General features: G+C 38.4%; 1 pseudogene; it reads right to left on the bottom strand.

Moving 5' to 3' along the window:
- Positions 1-8,417: 8,417 nt before the first annotated feature.
- Positions 8,418-13,676, bottom strand: LOC140698991 (uncharacterized; annotated as a pseudogene).
- Positions 13,677-19,891: the final 6,215 nt, after the last annotated feature.

The following is a 19,891-nucleotide window of genomic DNA, read 5'->3' as shown; positions in this document are numbered from 1 at the left end:
TCGGGTGTGGATTAGATGTCCTCTCTGCAGCTTTGCTCACATTTACAGAGCATCTCCTAGGAATAAGGCAGGATCTAGTCTTGGTATTTTCCAAACATCATTTCACTTAACATTAACAATTTTTAGGAGGTCTTCACTTAATAGATACACACATTGAGAGTTAGAGAAGTTAATAGGTAGCTGAAGGTCACAGCTGTGATGTGATAAAACAGGGATTTACACACAGAGCTCTCTGAGGACTGAGTTTTCTGGTATATTGTGCCAACTCTCAAACATCAGGGAAACATTTCCTGACATGTGAACCTGAAAAACCTCAAGAAGAAGAAGACAAAAGTATTAACATAACACTGCATCTACAAGTGGAAGCCTATACCTGAGTGTGCAAATGACTGGGAAAAGATTTGGGTTGTTGCAGACGACAAGTGTATGAACACAATACAAGCAAAAGAAGCGTTCCTTTCTTTAGTATTTCCCCAGTTTAATAGGGTCTCTAAATACTAAGGGAAATTGACACATTCCAGAATAGTGAGAGTCTCATATGTTCACGCACTTTAAGGAAAACATAGAGGGAATGTAGCATATTCTAAATGAGGAGGTTTAGGAAAATACATGCGTGTCACATGGGAAACGTGTAAAGGGGCTGTGAGTTGTTTAACCTGGGTAGGAAAAAATTCTGAACTATGCTGTATATCAGCATTGGAAGGGCAAGCAGACAGAACGACAATTAAGCAGTGGAAAAAACATAAAAGGATAGGTTCAACAGATGATGGCAAGCAAAATATGGAAGGATTTTCCTAAGATGAAATGGGCTATCATCTAAGAGGAAACTAACCAATCACAGAGGTCAGCTGACCATCTGGCACTGAAGGTCTGGCATGGATTCACTGATCAATTCAGAGCTGGGAGATGATATTGATATCACATGTTAATTATAACATTGGCATTTCTTTCTGGTCCAAGTCTAGCACAGTCCTTTGGTGATTATGTGTGAATGCCTTTCTTTCTACCTAAGTGACTGAAAGACAAAGCCGTCACTGTCTCAATATCTTCATTGCTTTGTTGATAGTTGAAAAACATTTCTGTCTTAAATGAGTCTGCTAAGCCTTTGTTGATAACCCAAAGAGTATAAAACCAAAGAGACTTTGGCTATGAGCTATCTATCTAGATAAGCTATTTAGAAGGAAAATTCCAAAGACCACAGTCTAGCTTGGAGGAATAAAAAACAATCATTTGGCCATTTGTACAGACTCAAAAGTTTTCATTGTCATTACTATGCCAACTTTTTATTTGTTCTTGACTCTTTCATGTTGGCAATTTTCATACTGCTTTCCTGGAGGCAGATATATTCCACTGTGCTGTCAATAGATACAGCCTTCCCATGTCCCATGAAGTTTCATTTCAGATGGACACAGACCAGATTGCTTCCCTACTGATGCAAAGCTCTTTTTTCTGAAGTTGGCATAATAACTCCCCTGCCTCACTCTCTGCTGGGAGTTAATGTTTAAAAATATAACTTTGGCTTAACTAATATAGCTCATTTTCAGGGACAATGTGGCAGAATTTATTTTTCATTCTATCATTAAATGAGAGATGGGTACTTCAACTTCTAGTATCTGCCCTCGCTTCTTCACAATGGTATTCCACATTGCTCCTCTGAATTGTTCCAAAACCTGCTTACATAGGTTACTCAGGCACCACCTTCTCTAGAAGTCATTTATGCCACACTCTGCTTCTCCTTTACTTCTTGGGGCACCTTCTTTTGCTTTCTCATAAATCATTAAAAATAATGGGTCTCATTACTACCACATTAATATAATTGTCTCTTACAATACTGCTCCTGGGAGGCAAGAACTCTGGTTTTTCTCATTTCAGTCTCAGAATCTGGCCCAATATGCCCATCCCTATGAAACAAAGAGTAGGTATTTGGTGAAGGTTTCTTAGCCAGGCAAGGAATGAGTCAGTACCATTTCTTACAGTCTGAACTGTTCTCTGAAGTAAAGGCAGTAGAAAGGGCTAAACAAGAAAAATATGTTATTTTGCTTTATGTGACGTAGGGTTTCTTGTGATGAAGACTAGTCAGTGCTAGAATTCATATCGCATCTGCTGTTTGACTCGATATATGCTTTTTATCAACAGCAGAAATCACTCCCTCTAGAGGCACGTTGTATCTCATCCTCTTTTTGAGTCAGTTCATATTTACATCCTTAAGTCTGACTGTATTTAAAGATCTTCAAAGCCATACCATCCACTCTACCACAAATAGAGTCAGAATGTTTGATACCTCTGAGTATATGCTGACCCAGAATCTGATTATAGAAAAATTAGATGGTGTTATACCATATCTGGGGTATTTTGTGGCAAGCATGTGGAAAACTGTGCAAGATATTCTCTTTGTGCAGTAAACACAGCCTCAGTCTCATGCATCACAATGAAATATAGTAAAACACTTAAAGAACACGTTCATTAATTACAGTTTATAAAAAAAATAATAGCAATTATCTCCCACAGTTCACCTAATGTCTCCACATGATGCATCTTCAGTAATGGATGTGTGCCTGCTTTTGACAGCCTCTATTTCTCCTTCCTAATAGCCCACTCATTTATTTTACTGCAACATTAATAGATCCATAGGTATTAGTAAGAGACAAGACAATGATAGATCTGTTTAAATGTAACCCTGAGAGTTTTTCAGCACCATGTATACTTGGCATATACTGTTGTCAGGCAGCGTGTAATCAAAAATCCCTGCAAGACACAGACTGTAAACAGTAATTATATCTTCCCAACTATAAGCCTAGCGTGACCGCTTAGACCAGTTAGACGCCCCTTTCTCAAAATTTGACAATTTGGTAGAAAATGGTTTGGTTTCCATTTCTTTGGAGCAGCAGTATATTTACTGGATTGTTCCTGAAATGCATTTTTTTTTTCGGTCCCTATCCCCTCATACCGAGATCCCAATGATTCTGAAGCCTGCTTTTCTAAGCCTTCTGTATTTTCTCTTTTTTCCAGGCTATAAAGCAAGTTTGTCATTTTAAACAAAACTAAATGAAGAAAAATGCAAACAAAATAAAATATAAAATTGTACCAAATGAAAGAAAAGTTGATGAAGTCAGGATGAAAATATTTCCTTTTGTATTCAGTCAATGAGTTATATAGCTTTCATTAAATGTAATGTACTCATGGAGGTAGATGTACAGAGCTGGCATATCCACAAATTGAATTCAGACCTCAGGGAGTTTTTGTAGTATACAGAACAAAAAATCAGGCCTAGTAGCACAGGAAGCATCTACAGAGATGGTATAATGTACAGTAGAGGATATAATGTAATTCTGTGTGAAAGGTCAGATAGTTTCTATGAGAGTTCTGAAGAGAGTAAAATTAATGATGGCTTACGGAGCAGAAGCAATCAGAATAACAGTTAAGGGAGAAATAATACACATCGCACTTGGAAACAGAAAAGTCAAAACAAGTCAATGCCATGGGAAGTGTGAGAAAAAGGATAGACATCAAGAAGCAATTCAATTAGTAGTTCATTTAGACTTGAAAGTCAACTAAGTACAATGGAGCAGCACAAAGAGATCAGAAAATCAACTGCGGCTGAGATCATGGAAGGCTTTGAATGTATGTATTTGTAAATCAATTGGGAGTCAACATGCTTTAGGAATATTAACCTAAGTTCTGTGCAGGAGGGGTCGGAGACATGACAGAAGCCAAGCGTTCTCCTGGGAGACCAGCACCGCCGCGCCTCTGAGACTCACTGAGTGCAAGCTTGCCTTTAAAGTTCTCAACACACTCAGCCTTGTGAACAAGGAGCCCCCTTTTTATTCTCTTATCCTATTAATTTGTTTTCTTGTGCAAGAAAAATAGAGTTTTTGGTAAATCATCCTATTTCAAAGTAGCATTCAAATCTTACAGAGGAAATGTTTAAAGTCCATTGGAGTCAGCCGAAAACTGAAGAACAGGCATTGTCTGAATTTTGTGCGTCATTGACACGTATCTTCAATAGACTCTGTTCTGAAAAGGACAAACAATTCTTCTGAAAAAAAAACAGGCTTTTTTTCTCTCTCTCTAATTTTCTCTTTTCTTACTCCTATTATTATTTGATCCTGACTTTTAATAGAAATTGTTCTACTCTTTATACACTAGGTAATAACTTGACCACCGACATATTTAAAGGGTTGTTTGTATTATGCTTTCTCTTTCAAGCCAGAGAATGAAAGCCAGATCCAGTTTTTCCTCCCCCGTGCTACCGCTGAATATACAAGCTGACCTTTAAATAAGCCGCATTGAATCAATTCAGCACTCAGTGGAACACGCTCAGGCACCAAGTCTGAGTAGGAAAGAGTAAGGAGTAAGACTTGCAGATATATTTTAAGAAAACTATATGTAAAAAGCCATATCTAGAAGAGGCATTTTAAAAACTAAAGACATAGTATAAAACCCGCCAGCTTCCTTAATAAGCTCACATCATGCTTTTGCACATGTCACAGTGCTCATCTCTTAAATAAACAACTGCGTTAAAAAACATTTTAACGTTGACAGTACGTTTCCTAGAGATAAGAAATCAAAACCTCAAATTCAACATTAATAGGTCCATAGGTATTAGTAAGAGACAAGACAATGATAGATCTGTTTAAATGTAACCCTGAGAGTTTTTCAGCAGCATGTATACTTGGCATATGCTGTTGTCAGGCAGCGTGTAATCAAAAATCCCTGCAAAATCTCCCAGTTAAAATGCTCAATGTTTTCTAAGTGCCAAGTTTGTTAAAAAAAAAAAAAAAAGAAGTACTCCTGGCGGAATGGTAACTGTGCACGGAGCTGCTCTGGTGGGGTTTTCCACTTCCTGCCCGCGTGGTACAGCGCTTCTTCCCAAAGGCTTTTTGTTTATCTGCAAGGGGCTCCATAGGTGTATCGCAAGACAGTAACCATTTGCTAAAATGGACTTTAATGAAAACTGGCAGGTATTTATATTTAATTAAAGGCCAGTATGTCCCGGGCAACAGATGCCCAAATCTCTTTAGAGAGTACCTGAGAAATAAATATTTTTTTAATGTTATTCCTGTTATTTTTATTGCAAGTGGCACTTGGCTTCTCCCAGAGTACAGCCTGCTTGTGGATGTTAAGACATTCATCTTCACAGCATGGTGAGCAGGTGTGAACTAGGATTATCCTGGTTTTGCAGATGGCAAAACAGAAACTCTTGAGAAGTTACATGACTTGATCAAGGTCATAAAATGACCTGAAGCTGCAGCTGCCCTGGACTAATGAAGTTTCTTGTCCATTTAAATGAGGGGAACCAGCTAAGTAGGAGACAGCAAAGAGAAAAGAGTATTTTTTAAATGAGTTTACTACAATTCCAGCTTATATATAGTATCATTTTACCTTAATAACACTGAAGATGAGAAAATTAAGTTTTTAGAGATAGCCATTTGTAGTCCAGGATCAAGGATCAAGTTAAAAGACAGAGGCAGAATACGAACCAAGGTGATTCCTGTGACTCTTCCCACTATATTTTGAAGGTTGTTTTCGCCACTGTGGCACTTTATATGTCTTTATTAGCCAAAGTACTGTATAGAAACAGCAATTATGACTAAGTAACCTGGGCTTAAGGAGGTGACAGAAGTAGGAGGTAACCAAATCCATCAATATCCAAATCTATCAATTTATACTCCCCCAGCTCAGAAAAGCAGTGTTACAGAGTCCAAATTCATTCTGCTCGCTGCATGACAGTCTAATAAATTGGGAGATGAACTGTTGGGGCAAGGAATAACAGCTTTATTTGGAAAGCCAGCAGACCAAGAAGATGGGTGACTAATGTCCTAGAGAACCATCTTCCCCAAGTCAGAATTCAGGCTCTTTTTATACTGAAAAGGGGAAGAGATGTGATTGGTTATTGCAAACATCTTGGTGTCGGAATTCTTTGTTCTTGCAGCTGTCCAAGTAGGTCAGGTCATGGTGTTCTCTTAAACTTCCAACAAGACAAATGTTATTCTCTGTTTTGCAACTTTTTATCTCTGTATGAATGGAGAGCCTTGAGAGTGGGCTCTCCTGTATGTTTCAGGCTAGAGGCAACATTCTTTTACAAAAGGTGCAGAGCTAGCAAGACGAAGCCCAGGAAACAGCACTAGAGCTAAAGGAACAGATCTCACGTGGAGTCAGATTTGTTCTTCCTCTTGCAGCAGCTTGCCTTGATCACTCTAAATACTTTTCTGTGGCCCTCCTACTATTGTCTGTCATAGCTGGCATCTTGAATCTGACAGAGGCTCTTATCCCCTAAACTAGATTTTTACAGATGAGGAATCCATCAAAGTGTTTATCTGGGGATGTAATGCCTTGAAAGGAATTCCTCTATCCAGATTCCTTCTGCTCTTGCTGGAGGAGACTCCAGAAAGAAAAGTTTGACAAGAAGATATTGGGGACAAACTTACTACCCACTTCTTATATACACAGTTCCAGATTAGCACCACCTTTGGCTCTCTCCTCTCACATTTTGCTTTTAATTCCAAATGTTAGACTCATAAGGCAGTGTGTGTTTGAACTAGAGCAGAAATCCTAGAGTGATCCAAGATTACACATAGGGAATGATTATATAAAGCTCATAAGAATAAGCCTTTATGCATTTGCTACTCATTTAGTCCCAAACTTTTCCAAGGAAAGTATTCATAACAAGAATCTTGCATGAAATCGTAGGTTTTGTGGTGTGTGTGTGTGTGCAGGTGAAACAACAAGTAAAATCTTTTAAATTTCAGAGGTTTATTTGAGATATACAAAATAAATAGTCATTTAAGCTCCGACTGTCTGCCAAAAGGAGAAAAATAGGGAAGTTTTAATAACCCAAACCAATAAATGCTGTTTGTTTTATACTAAGACGGTGAATTAAGATGGACTCAGATCATTCTCTGATGTCAAAGAAAGCTAGAAACGAAACACAAATCATAGTTGCCCAAAACATCTTGATCATATTATATACATTGCAGGGACATTTTCTATAATAAACATTAATCGTTCCCTGGAAATTTCACTCATTTTAATCCCAACAGTAAGTGGATCACATCTAGCCAGCTTAATGTTTTTCTACCTAATTTAATATATGACTTTTGATTAATGAAAATGGGTCAACCATGAAAATTTGTAACTTTTAATGGTTATTACCCTTTTGAAATTGAAATTGCAAAAGCTAAGATGTTATATTTACTAAATTAGGAAACAGGGTAGGTCTAAATACATTAGAGAGAGAGAAACAGACAGACACAGGGACAGAAAAAGAGAGACAGTGAAAGAGACAGAAAAGGAGAGAGAAGATTCTTGCTCGAGCTAGAAGATTTTGTAAGTTTAAAAAATTTATTTATGGAAAAGAAAACTACTCAGGCAGATGCCTTAAGAGAAAGCAAATATCCTATTTAAAATTTGGAAATAAAAACATTTCTTCACAAGAATCATATCAGCTTTGGAAGCAAGTGGCAGAGTTGGGAAAAGTAGTGAAATCTTTATTTAGAGTCTAAAATATGAGAAACATATATTAAATTTAGTGCCTCTTCATAATATGGTTGACTACATCAGGGTTTAGTTACTGGTCTTCCAAGTTTTAAAGAATGAGGAGATGAATAAATTTCAAAGCAATGGCTCCCTTCTAATGTTATTTCTGGATTCATTTAAATCACTCATTTGAATCTCCATGAAAGTTATTCAGAAAGAAATGGAAGGAAAATGGCAGTTAATTTTACTGCACTGGCAGATCTGGAGGAAAAAATTCACATATTATATATTTCAATATTAGTATTCATGTTTAGTTCTTTTCTTGGAATTCTGATTTTCCTTTTGAAATAGCCTACTTTTTTTCCCCCCAAACTCTTTAAAATAGTTATAATAACTGATACAAAGGCCTTGCTGCCATTTCCAATTACTGGATGATCTGTTGGTCTGCTCCTATTATTTTCTTTTGAATAAGGTTACATTTTCCTACTTTATTCAACATCTGGTAATTTTTAATTATATTCAGAACACTGTGTATTTTAAAAGAACAGTTAGAGAAAAATGTATGGATATTTCAAAGGAGTGCAAGCCCTTTCCTTTATCTCACAGTGAAAATACAGACCACTCTTTCTAATTTCTCCAGGAGTGGAGTCAATCTGGGCTGCGTTGCAAGTCCAATTTTAACTGTGATTGGTGCTCTGACCACCAACCAGCCTAACATCCCAGGAGCTCCCTTCCTTTGTGTTTTCCTTACCCTTCCTTCCTTGTGTCCTTCCTCCTTTCCTCGTTATTTTGTGCTAATGTTTTTATTTTGATATAATATAAAACTTAGAGAAAAGTTACAAGCAAAGAAAAAGGCACTGTTGTGTACCTTTTAACTGGACTTACCAATGGTTTAAATTTTTCCATTTGTTCTTTCTCCCTATTTCTCTTCCCTTCCTCCTGGAAAATGCATTTATATTTCATATATACATTTTGTTTCCCATGAACACTTTGAGAACCTTTTTTTCCTCAACAATTTGTAAATACGTTGGAGTCGTAGTGCCCCTTTACCCTTAAAAACTCACCTGTGTCTTTCCAGAGCAAGGATATGATCACCATGACCACTCTACACTGCATGTATCATTGACTTAATATCAATGAAATACTGTTCTCTAATCCAGTCTTTTATAACTACATCTTCTCTGTCTAGGATTTAGTCTCATGCTACGCATTGTGTTAAGTCTTTGTGTCGCCATAGTTTCGTATAATTTGAAACAGTTTATCAGCCTTTCTTTGTCTTTCTTGCTATTTTTGGAGAATGCAGGGCAATAGTTTCATAGAATATTTTAAAATTTATGTTTGTCTAATTCTTATGACAAGATTTAGGTTATACATTTTTTGGTCGGTATATTTTTTGAAAGAATGACGTGTCCTTTTCAGCGAATCCTATTAGGAGGCCAGTAGTGTCAATCTGTCCCAATATTAGTGGTTAACTTTGTTAAGGTGACATAGCCCAAGTTGCTTCACTATAAAATTACCATTTTCTCTTTGTAGTCGTGTTAGTTGGAGTCTTCTGAGAAAGCAGATAGGATTAGAAGTGAAAGAGACTTTTGCGGAAACCATATTTAAGGGAAAAAAGGAAAGGAACACAGAGAAGGCAGGGAGAAGCATCAGATGGACCTAGATACAGAGGAGGCGGGAAGGAAGGAGGCTGGGGAGGAAGGCGCTCAGGTGCCGCACAGTCCAAGAAACTCTCTGCCAAGCCAGTGGGGGGCCCCGGAGCTAAAGCTAGCCTTGGAGTGGGCAAGTCTTCTAGGGTCGGATGATTCATAGTTGCAGGCAGCTGTCCTCTGCAAGGAAAAATGTTTAGCTGCATCTTTAGCCTCTACCCACTAGATGCTAGTCTCCCAGCTGCGACAACTCAAAAGCATCTCTAGACATCACCCCATCACTTATTGGGTAAAATTGCTTCTACCTGAGAACCACTCCTTTACACATGTAGATCTTCTCCTGTCTTCCGGTGAGAGTTCATCTCTCTGAAGTGCACCCCTTGCCTGCATAAGATTTCCCCTAAAGTGGTCTCTTCTTGTGTGATGGGTGTGATTTATTGCTAAAGCCTCACCTACGCAAACTGTGCCTCAAACTTCTCTACAACAAGTGAGTCCTCTGGTGTCTAATGAGGAGTGATTTCAACCTCAAGCCTTCCCCACACTTACTGCAAACATAAGGCTTCTCACCTAAATGTGTCCTCTGATATGTGCTGAGATGAGGGTGGCCTTACCGCTGAAGCTTCGCTAGCACTCCCTGCATACGTAAGGCTTCTCCCCCGAGCGTGTCCTCTGGTGACTGATGAGGTGTGACTTCTGCCGAAAGCCTTGCCCGCATTCCTTGCACAGAAAAGGCTTCTCTCCTGAGTGCGCCCTTGATGTGCAGTCAGAGTAGACTTAACGCCTAAATCCGCGCCCACGTTCTCTGCACACGTAAGGCTTCTCCCCTGAGTGTGTCCTCTGGTGTGTGATGAGAGCTGACTTAGCACTGGACCCTCTCCACCCTCGGCACACACGTGAGGGTTCTCCCTTGAATGTGTCCTCTGGTGTGGGGTGAGGTTTGACTTGTCACTAAAGCCTCACCCACATTCCTGACACACAAAAGGCTTCTCTCCCGAGGGTATCCTCCTGTGTTTAACAAGGTATGACTTCTGGCTAAAGCTCCGGCCACACTCATTGCACAAATGAGGGTTTGTCCCTGAGTGAATCCTCTGGGGTTTGCTAAGAGCTGACTTATCTCTGAAAAGCCTCCCACAATCCCTGCAGACATAAGGCTTCTCCCATAAGTGGGTCCTCTGGTGTGTGACGAGGTTCGACTTGTCCCTGAAGCCTCGCCCACATTCCTGACACACGAAGGGCTTCTCCCCAGAGTGTGCCATCTTGTGTGCGACCAGGTCTGACTTCTGGTTAAAGGCTTGTCCACACTCTGTGCACAGAAAAGGCTTCTCCCCTGTGTGTGATCTTTTGTGCGTGATGAGAGCTGACTGATAGCTAAAGCTTTGACCACACTCATGGCAAACATAAGGCTTTCCTCCCAAGTGGGCTCTCTGATGATTACAGAGGGCCGATTTCTGGTTAAAGCAGAGCCCACAATTTCCACAATTGATGTCTTCAAATCCTGAGATTTCTGCCCATATTAATACTTTGTCTGTTTCTAACGGGTTTGCCTTCCCAGATGAGCTGATCTTCATTTCCACCACTGTTTTGCCTTTCCTGGAGCTTAATGGCTGTTGTTCAGGTGGGCTGGAGAAAGCCCTTAAAGTTACCCTCTCCCTTGTCCTTCCACGTGAGGATTTGGGGTCCCCTTCTCTGTCTTCACCTTCCACTCTGTGGCTCCAGAAGCTTTCACAAGAGAGTGGTTGCTGCTGCTGCTTCTGTCCTGCTGGGCAGACATCTGCTCTTTAGAGGGTTCCTGCACACAGGCCTGGGCAGCTGAGAAGGTGACAGTCACGTAGCACATGTGGGCATAACTGCTGACTGCGCAAGTCCAGAGTGGAGGAGGAATAAGGTGGAATTTCTGCCTTTGGATCTGCTGAACAAGAGTTGGGTGGACGTCCTCTCTCCTCTCTCCAGGACTCCTCCCCCTGCTCCAGCAGAAAGACAAGGGTTGGTTTAGAAAGTGGGGTCCCCAAAGACACCAGGCTGCTGTAGTCTTGCAGCATCACATCCCTGTACAGGGTCCCCTGAGCGTGACTTAAAAGCTGCCACTCTTCCTGGGTGAAGTCCACAGCCACATCATGGAATGACACAGATATCTCTTCTCTTCTGGCTTTCAAGAGCCTCAAGGCCATTTTTCTGGTTTCTGGAAGGTTCTCCCATGAGAAAGGTGAGGCTAAAGCTGCTGGGGACACAATTGCAATGTCTGTTCCTTGGCAAGTGTGACAACAGTAAAGGATGCGAAGTTATATAATCTTAACTTTTTCATTAAGGGTATGGTCTACTCAAATTCATTTTTGTGTTTGGTTTATTATGGAGTTCAGTTCATTTTTTTTCATATGAATATCAAGTGGTTCCAACATTCCTTTCTTTTTTTTAACTTTTTTTATTGATTTATATTCATTTTACAATGTTGTTCTTTCCCTTTTGAATTGCATTGCCACATGGTTGAAACCAATGGGCTATATATGTATCCATCTACTTCTTGGCCCTATTCTGTTCTCGGCTCTGTTCTGCTCGCTTTTGATGGTTGTCTGCATTTGAGCTGGAAGGCTTGGCTGAAGTTTCAGATGGGGTTGCTTCACTACTGGTTTCAATTCCACAAAGTCCTAAAATCCAATCATTTGGAGAATGTCCTAGACTAGGTGACTTCTCTTTACTTGCCAAGCTTTTTTTTTTTTTTTAAAACAGTTTCGTAGTTCAGCTGGAGGGTGGGGAGAGTGGAGAGATACAACTGCTTAGCTGAGTTGGAGTTCTTCCAACCTATACTCCATTCCACTGGCCCTCTCTGTCCTCAGTCCTGGAATCATAGTCTGAATCCAGACCTAGCGATGACCCCCAGCTGGAAGTGACAGCTGCTCTTCTCCTCTCTGGAGGGTTGGTTTCTCTGTGGAATTCAGTTTATTTAGTTTCTTTGCTACCTTCATGGGAAAGTATGATTTTTATTTTATTTTGTCTGAATTTCTTATTACCAGTGGAAGAAAGCTATTTTTTTTTCTGTTCTGTAAATTCTAACCAGCAGCAGAAGTATTCCTGGTGGAGTGAAATAAAGGGAAAGTTTTGAATCGTTTATTTAAAAAAAAAAAACTTGCATTTTGAATCTTTTGTGCTACCAACTCCTTTTTCTTCTCCTTATCATGGCTGTCACAAATGGCTAGTTTAGGTCTTCAGCCATTAACATTTATTTACTCTTAAGTCTTTAGAACCATCTAATATTTAACTTTAGCAAGATTATTCTAGGAGAAAATGTCAAAGTTGTACCTTCTTTTTGTGAACAAGAAAAAAAAAATGGAATGAGGTTGGTCCACGTGACAGTCAAAAGAGCAGGAGTCACCTTAGCAAATTTTTCTTCCGGGTTTTTTATTTGATCTTTGAATCCATTATCTGAAGAGGCTTTCTCAGTGACCCCTGAGAATGTCCTTTTCAGCAGAGACCAAGGAACACAAAAGGCCAGAAGTTTGTTTATTTCTCAACTTGAAAGGAGCAGGAGACATACCATTTGAATAGAAAAGAGAGTGGTGAATCCAACACATTATGAACTATAGAAATAAGATGCATTTTCAAAGTAATGTGAACGAAAATACTGCAGTGTGAATGAAAATACTGCAACCATATCAGTAAACAAAGAATGCTGAAACCAAGTCATCAGCGGCTGCTGCCACCCCCCAATGAGGACAGGCCTGCAGCCCAGCCTCTGCAGCCACTCACAGTGGTGCCCTCTGAGGGGACTCAGAATAAGAAAGGACAGGATACCGGCCCTAGATAGCTGGATGCTTGTCAAAGGAATGAATTCAGTGAGCCCAAAGGTTTGCTTCCTTCCATACATAGAAAAGCACTAAATTCTTTAACTTGAGATGCCTGTTTTTCTTTAGATAACAAGCAATCTTTTATTGTTCCAACTACCTGGTCTTTGTTGTAAAGCTCCTACATATCCTAGCTCCTCCCCTACCTCTTCGGAGCAGTCCCTCAGAGCCATCTGATGGGCTGTCATCCTGGCTCAAGTCCTCCCCCCAGATAAAATGTAATTCTTAACTTTAAGGCTGCGCGTTTATTTCAGTCAACAGTAAGTTAGAGAAATTGTTTAAGTGATACAGGGAGATTTAAAACAATGACTCATGAAGCTAGAAGCAGTAACAGTGGATGTGGACCTGACACTGGCCACTGATTCACAAGTAAGCCTGAGTCTTGGATTCTAGCTGAGGGCATTCCCATTGGCCCAAACATGGTTTCACTGGGTGTACAGACTGTTTGAAACAGGTTTAAAAGGTAGCATTCACTGGGGTGCTTCTACTCTCTTTCAAGGCATAAAAGTCAAGAGAATAGGCCATCTGAAGGAAAAGAAAGTCTCTTTATGTGCTTGTCCTGTTTATCACTTACTTGCTCATTGTTACGCTCCACTTGCAGTGTTTCAGCATTCAGACCACACGGGGAGGATATTTAAGTGACAACACTCATCACACAGAGGGGCATGATTAAATAATCACAATAATAATAACAAAAGAAATTCCCTATGTTTCATGTAGGAACCAGCTACTAGGCATTCCTAGTGCTACATACAAGAGATCATTCTAGAATCTAACTGTTCACTCTAGAATCCTGTGTGGATAAAATGAAAAAGTAATACGTATCTTCTCAGCATTTACCCTTCAGAGAACTGATGTAAGTTCAGCCTAATGCAAAATGATCCTCCAAATACCAGTGGTACTCAAGCTATAAACAGGAGGAGGAGAATCAGGGGAGTTCTGTGGTCTAATAAGTTTGAGAATCATTTGGCTAATTCATCTTATACACGTTTCCTTATTAAAACTCTTCTCAGATACTTCAGTATGCCTAAATTCACTCTCAAGCTTTAAGGTAGGGGCATAGAATGGAGTGCTTCTGAAACTTATTTGATTGAGAAATGCTTTATACAAGGATATCTTTTGAGACAATTGCCTTGAAAACATGCTTCAGAAAAATCTGGCCTAATTTCAAGAAACCTTACGATTGTTGTCAAAGCCCTGTAAGATCTGGACTTCCTTTTATCCAAAAATAAAATAATTTATCCAAAAGTAAATGCTTTACTGCATTCATAGCTCCTTGAAAATTTGATGGTAATTGAAACATTTATTTGATAAGAAGTAACTAGAGGAACTCGAGATTTTTGGAGAAAAGTGTATAGTACAGAATTTATAAGAGACTGATCTTTGTCCTTGGTTAGCACTGATGGTAGGTAAATTATTAAATAGGTGCATTTTCCCCGCATGTTTCTCAAGTGCAACACAATTCATACCCTTGTCAGTATGTTTTGTGATAGTGTTGTTTTTCTGTGTTGGGAGCGAGCTGTAGTAACTTGAATGAATCTAAACAGTGAATTCCACAAAGGAAGGAAAAGCCCAGCCATTAACTCTTGTTTTCCAGACCTATAACTGTGCCTGTAACACAAAGAGAAGCTCCAGGATAAATGGTATTTCGGCTCCTTCAGTACTTCATTCTGCAGTTTTGCCAGGTCATTTACTTACGACATGTAATACAACTCAATAAATATTCATTAAGTACCGAATATGGTCAGTCAATAGGCTAAGTGCTAAGGATTCTGCTGTTACCACTGCCCATTTATCAAGGAGTTCACGATATTGGAGCACAATTCATTTCCTAATACGGAGGTAGTCTGAGTCTAGTAACTTCAATTATGAGACCTAAACAGCTGTGAAAAAGCTGTTGCTGCTGCAGTAGCGCTTAGGTGACTGCGGGCTTTCTGCTTGATCAAGAGAAATTAAGACATTTACTCACCCTTAACCACCTAGAGAGCAGTATATCGGAGGTATAATTACAGAATGAATAGAGGCTAGTGGTTTTCTTTCCAGATGAAGGATAATAAATGAATGTCAATTTTGGCACAAGGCTTAAGGATTAAATACAAAGAGCAGCCTACAGATATTTCAGGTACTGGAGGACATGTGGATGTTGCACCAGAATTTCTTCTGGGGGACCAGAGAGGTTAGTGGTGGGGCTGGAAATAGAGATAAGACCATGTGAGAGATAAGGGCATGGGTGGAGGTGGAAATAGGCTAAGGTAGGTCAAACTGCAAATGAGTAAAAATGAATGAAATTAAAAGAATGAAATTAGGGTTCACATTCTCATAACAATGCATCTACAAGGAATGGAGTTTAATGATTCTTAAGAATGAGTCATAGGGATCCTGGACAAAAATCCTTGGAACACTTATACACAGTCCCTTCCATATGAAATCTGCTGTCCTAAATTTTCTATACAAATTTTATATATATATAATATGGCAGTTAGATAGAAATGAGGATAAGAGGCTCCAAAAACTTTTGCTTTCTCTAAATGAGGGTCAATAAGGAAGCCGGCTAGGATCAAACATTGCGGCTGTGCAATAGAGAGAAGGACCAGGCTTAACTTGACTTAATGCTCATTATAATGTAATTAACATTACAGTTTGAGCCCTCTCCTGTGGGTTTCTCTGTCTGCTTCATGGGTAAGAACATGCACAAAAGGGATGGGTGTACCTGAGCACAAGGAACTGAGCCATGTATCAATCAATCACTAAGACGCCCCTTAAGCCAGGATAAAAGCCAGGAGGGAGAACGGAGAGGCACCATTTTTCCTCTCTTGGGTTGGCTGCTCCCAGTTCTCAGGAGTGTACTGTATGCTACTGTCTTTCTACTTCATTAATAAAATCTTCTATTTACATAACACTTTCTGTCTCTCATTAAAAATTCATTTTTTTGGGGTGACTAAGAACCGAGGTAACTTTTTTCCCCTCTTCCCAGTAATATATATATAAATATATATATATATATATATAGACACTATAACATAAATATAGTATATATATAAAACATATATATAGTAGATACTATTATTTTCCATCTGAAGGATGAGTATCTGAAGCATGATGAGGTTAAGTTACTTTCCAGAGTCTTAGAGTAAAAGATAGAGCTAAGGATTCAAACAAAGCAATCTGGTTCCAGTATTGTGACCTTCCTCCAATGATGTACTATCTTTATTAACACAGATTCTCTAATATGGGTCCAGACCACTGGATAAGGAAAAAATGGAGCCCATGCAGAGCACAGAATAATGGGAAAGAGCAAGCCATTGACTAACACTTAGCTAAGAAATTACAACTTGTTTGATTGAGTATGTGTTTGTTTTAATTTTGAATTGATATAGTAATAGCCTGTATCTGTAGGAATAGTCTAGACCCGTGAATGTCTCTTAAGGAAGTTTGCTTACATTTTATTCTGCCAGTTATAAAGGAAGGCCAGTAATCAAGAATGGAAGATGGCCTAGAGTTGGCCCAGAGGATTCGTGAAAGCACACTCAATACTCTTCTTCATGTCATCATTGCCCTAGGCCCCCTCGATCAAATCAGATGGCTGCGTACGGTCAACCTTCTCAAATGCCCTGAAGCCCTCCCCACGTGTAAAACTATAAATCTATGGGAAGAATCTGGGCTAACTTCAAATATTCCTTTTCCACTTCCTCATGATTGAAGAAATGGATAGTCTTTATATTACTGTCTTGTACATTGACTGATAAATAAATGATAACAACATTTAAGAAAATTTAGACTGTATACCTTGCTATAGCAGCAGTCAGAACCAAAACACTGAACCCATAGATTGTCAATCTGTTACCTGCATAAGAAAATATTTATATATATATGTGTGTATAATTGTTGAATTTAATATGAAACACAGTGCCAACCATATATACCATTTTTAGATACCATTAACAAAGTTTTAGAGGAAAGCATAAGGAAACTTTTATTAAGCTCTTATTATTTACAAGGGTATTCCACTACTTCACAGCATTGCTCCTTGTAAGAATAAAGTAAGGACATGCATATAATAAATGCTCAATAAGGGTGACTAATATTTTTATTGTTCTCAGTATTATTGGTGGATCTCCCATGACTTGTATGAAATCTGTAGCTTAAAAATTCCAAACCCAAGTCCATTTGAATTGAAAAAAAAAAATTTCTGGAGAAATTAAGCAACCTTCCCAAGGTCACGATCCAGAACCCATTGCTTAACCGTTCTCCAAAACCCCTCTCATTACTCAAAGTGAGCTAGTTTCCTAACAGGGACCCCAAACTACTGCAAGAAACTGAATTCTAAATCCAAAATAAAATAAATTAGAGTATTATAGCATTGGGCTAGTGTTAAGTACACTGGATAACCGTTCTCCAAAACCCCTCTCATTACGCAAAGTGAGCTAGTTTCCTAACAGGGACCCCAAACTACTGCAAGAAACTGAATTCTAAATCCAAAATAAAATAAATTAGAGTATTATAGCATTGGGCTAGTGTTAAGTACACTGGATTGACTTTCTTGGAAATGCTTTTGAATTTAGCAAAACTAAGTGGACAAAGTTTGGCATTCACTTATTTCCCATTTTAGACCATCTTCACCCTCCCAGATGTATCTTCTTTCTTGAAGATTTCTCTGAGTCCCTGCTCCTTGCTTTTAGTATTCGATTCCCCACAGATCCATGTTCTACACCAAGACAGACCATGACATTAACTGACTCCAGCTGACCTTTTAATAGGTGGCTTCAAAACAGCAACCAACACAGAGATATAATCAGCAGTGAGGGCTTGAGGCTAAATTATACTGGCGTCTTGTGCTCTGAAATAGTACCTTTTAGATACTCACTTCTACCTCAACCCTTTAGCTCTAGAATTTTCTGACTATGCCTTTTTGTAAGCCTATATTATTCCAAAAAAACCAAAGCATGTATATTGCAGAAAATGTAGATAAACAAAGAGAAGAAAGCAAGGAGACACTCCAAATTCTTCACACCTGGTGACTTACTAACCCCTTGGTGCACTGCTGTCCAGATTCTTTGATATGAGCGTATCTCCCTGCCCTCTGGGGTATGACATCCTCAAACACAGTAATTTTGAGGTTGCCCCTCTTTAATTTTTATCTCCAAGCAAAAACAAAACAAAAACCTTTCTTCTTGGCATTGAATGGCTAGAACCATCCAAATATATCCCAATGTCACTTTGCCAGTAAAAGGAGTAAAAGATGTTTTCTGTCCTTTTGAGACAATTTTGATGAAGCAAAATTTTATACCCAGCATTCTCTCTTACTAAGCTTTGTCTAAGCCAGGAACTCAAAAGTAATGCATACTGAAATAGCTTAGTATATTAAAAATTGGGCTCTAGATAATAGTTTGACATGTAGCTTCTGGATAAAAACACAACCAAAATGAGAAGATTTCCACTTATATTTTGCTTACCTCCTATAGGGCAGTATAATGAATTAGTTTAAAAACTCTTTATCGATAGAAGGACTTCTAGAACAAAAACTACACTAAGAATTCCTGACAAATATTTCATCTTTCCTGATTTGCAAAATATGGCAAACTGATGAAGTTTTTCCTAATGAACACTATTCAATAAAAACAACTTGAAGTAAAATAATGTAAGATGGTATGAAAGTCAAATTAGAGAAGCTCATTAAAATCTTTACATCTTCCAAGGATGTACAGTGTTGAATAATTCATCAGCTGTTTAACACACTTACACACCCTTAAAAACCAAATTGTTTTATTACTGGGCTTTTTTTCATTTTGAAAAAGATTATATATATATTTTCATCTGTGAGACTCAAACGTTTAAATGCAAAATAATTAACATTGAGCTCTTGCTAATTAAATCAGCAGAGAAGATTCAGCTGACACTATGCTAGGTACTCAAATTAAGAGACTGTCTTGTTGCATTAAACAGAGTGCATTTATCACGGGTAAGCTCTTAAGCCTATTTATTTGATATGACAGTTATGGGTAAGGAAAATGGATCTTCCCAGTATCGTAGGCAACAGGTGCATAGCTGTATTGCTTCTAATTGTCTTACCTAGAGTTTTGAAGCAAATAAGATATGAACACTTGTCCTTAAACTGAACCAGAATATAATAAAACCTAAAGTAAGTTTCATTTCAATAGTTGACTAGTCTTATTGACCTAAATAAAAAATAAAAAATAAACATTTTCAAGATATGTGCATATTCATATGTAAGCTATATTCAAACATGATTAAATATCAGGTGATATATGGCAGCTTAAACCATAAAACAGATAACATTGAAACAACGAGGCTGTCCTGTGCTTCTTCAAATATCATTTAATATATCTATTCAGACATTCTGTCACCAATTTATTTTAATATTTTTATTTATTAATTTATTTATATTTATTACATTTTATTATATGCTGGCCACTGTGCTAAGTGTTACAACCTAACTGTGAGGAATAGCACAAGTGTCTTACCCCAAACCCTTCCTTGGTATGTATTTTATAGAAAATTTCTGACCATTTAGTACATGAGTAGAGCCAATATGAACTTGTAGGTATAATTTAGGATCTTTCTCTGTTAGGATGTGAGTCTATTGACTGACAGAGAAATTGTGCTTAATCAATATCAGTGGCTTAAATGACACCACTAATAGCTTTCTAATTTTTGACATGTGCTTGACAAGTTCCTCACTTTTTTTGTTTTAGAATAAAATAAATTAGTTTTGGAACTGACCACATTCATCAAAGTATCTTCTTCACATTTTTTAAAGTAAACACTATACATTGATATTCTAAATTGCCTTATTCCTACCATACAACTGATTATCTTAAAAAATAAGTCAATTTCTTTTTAAGATATTTATCTGCAGTTAGGATATATTTAGTTAATTTAATTCCGCATGACTTTTATTTGCTACTTAGT

Source organism: Vicugna pacos, chromosome 10 (assembly GCF_048564905.1).
Source record: "Vicugna pacos chromosome 10, VicPac4, whole genome shotgun sequence".
NCBI classification, from domain to species: domain Eukaryota; kingdom Metazoa; phylum Chordata; class Mammalia; order Artiodactyla; family Camelidae; genus Vicugna; species Vicugna pacos.
This window is presented reverse-complemented; position numbering and strand designations above follow the sequence as displayed.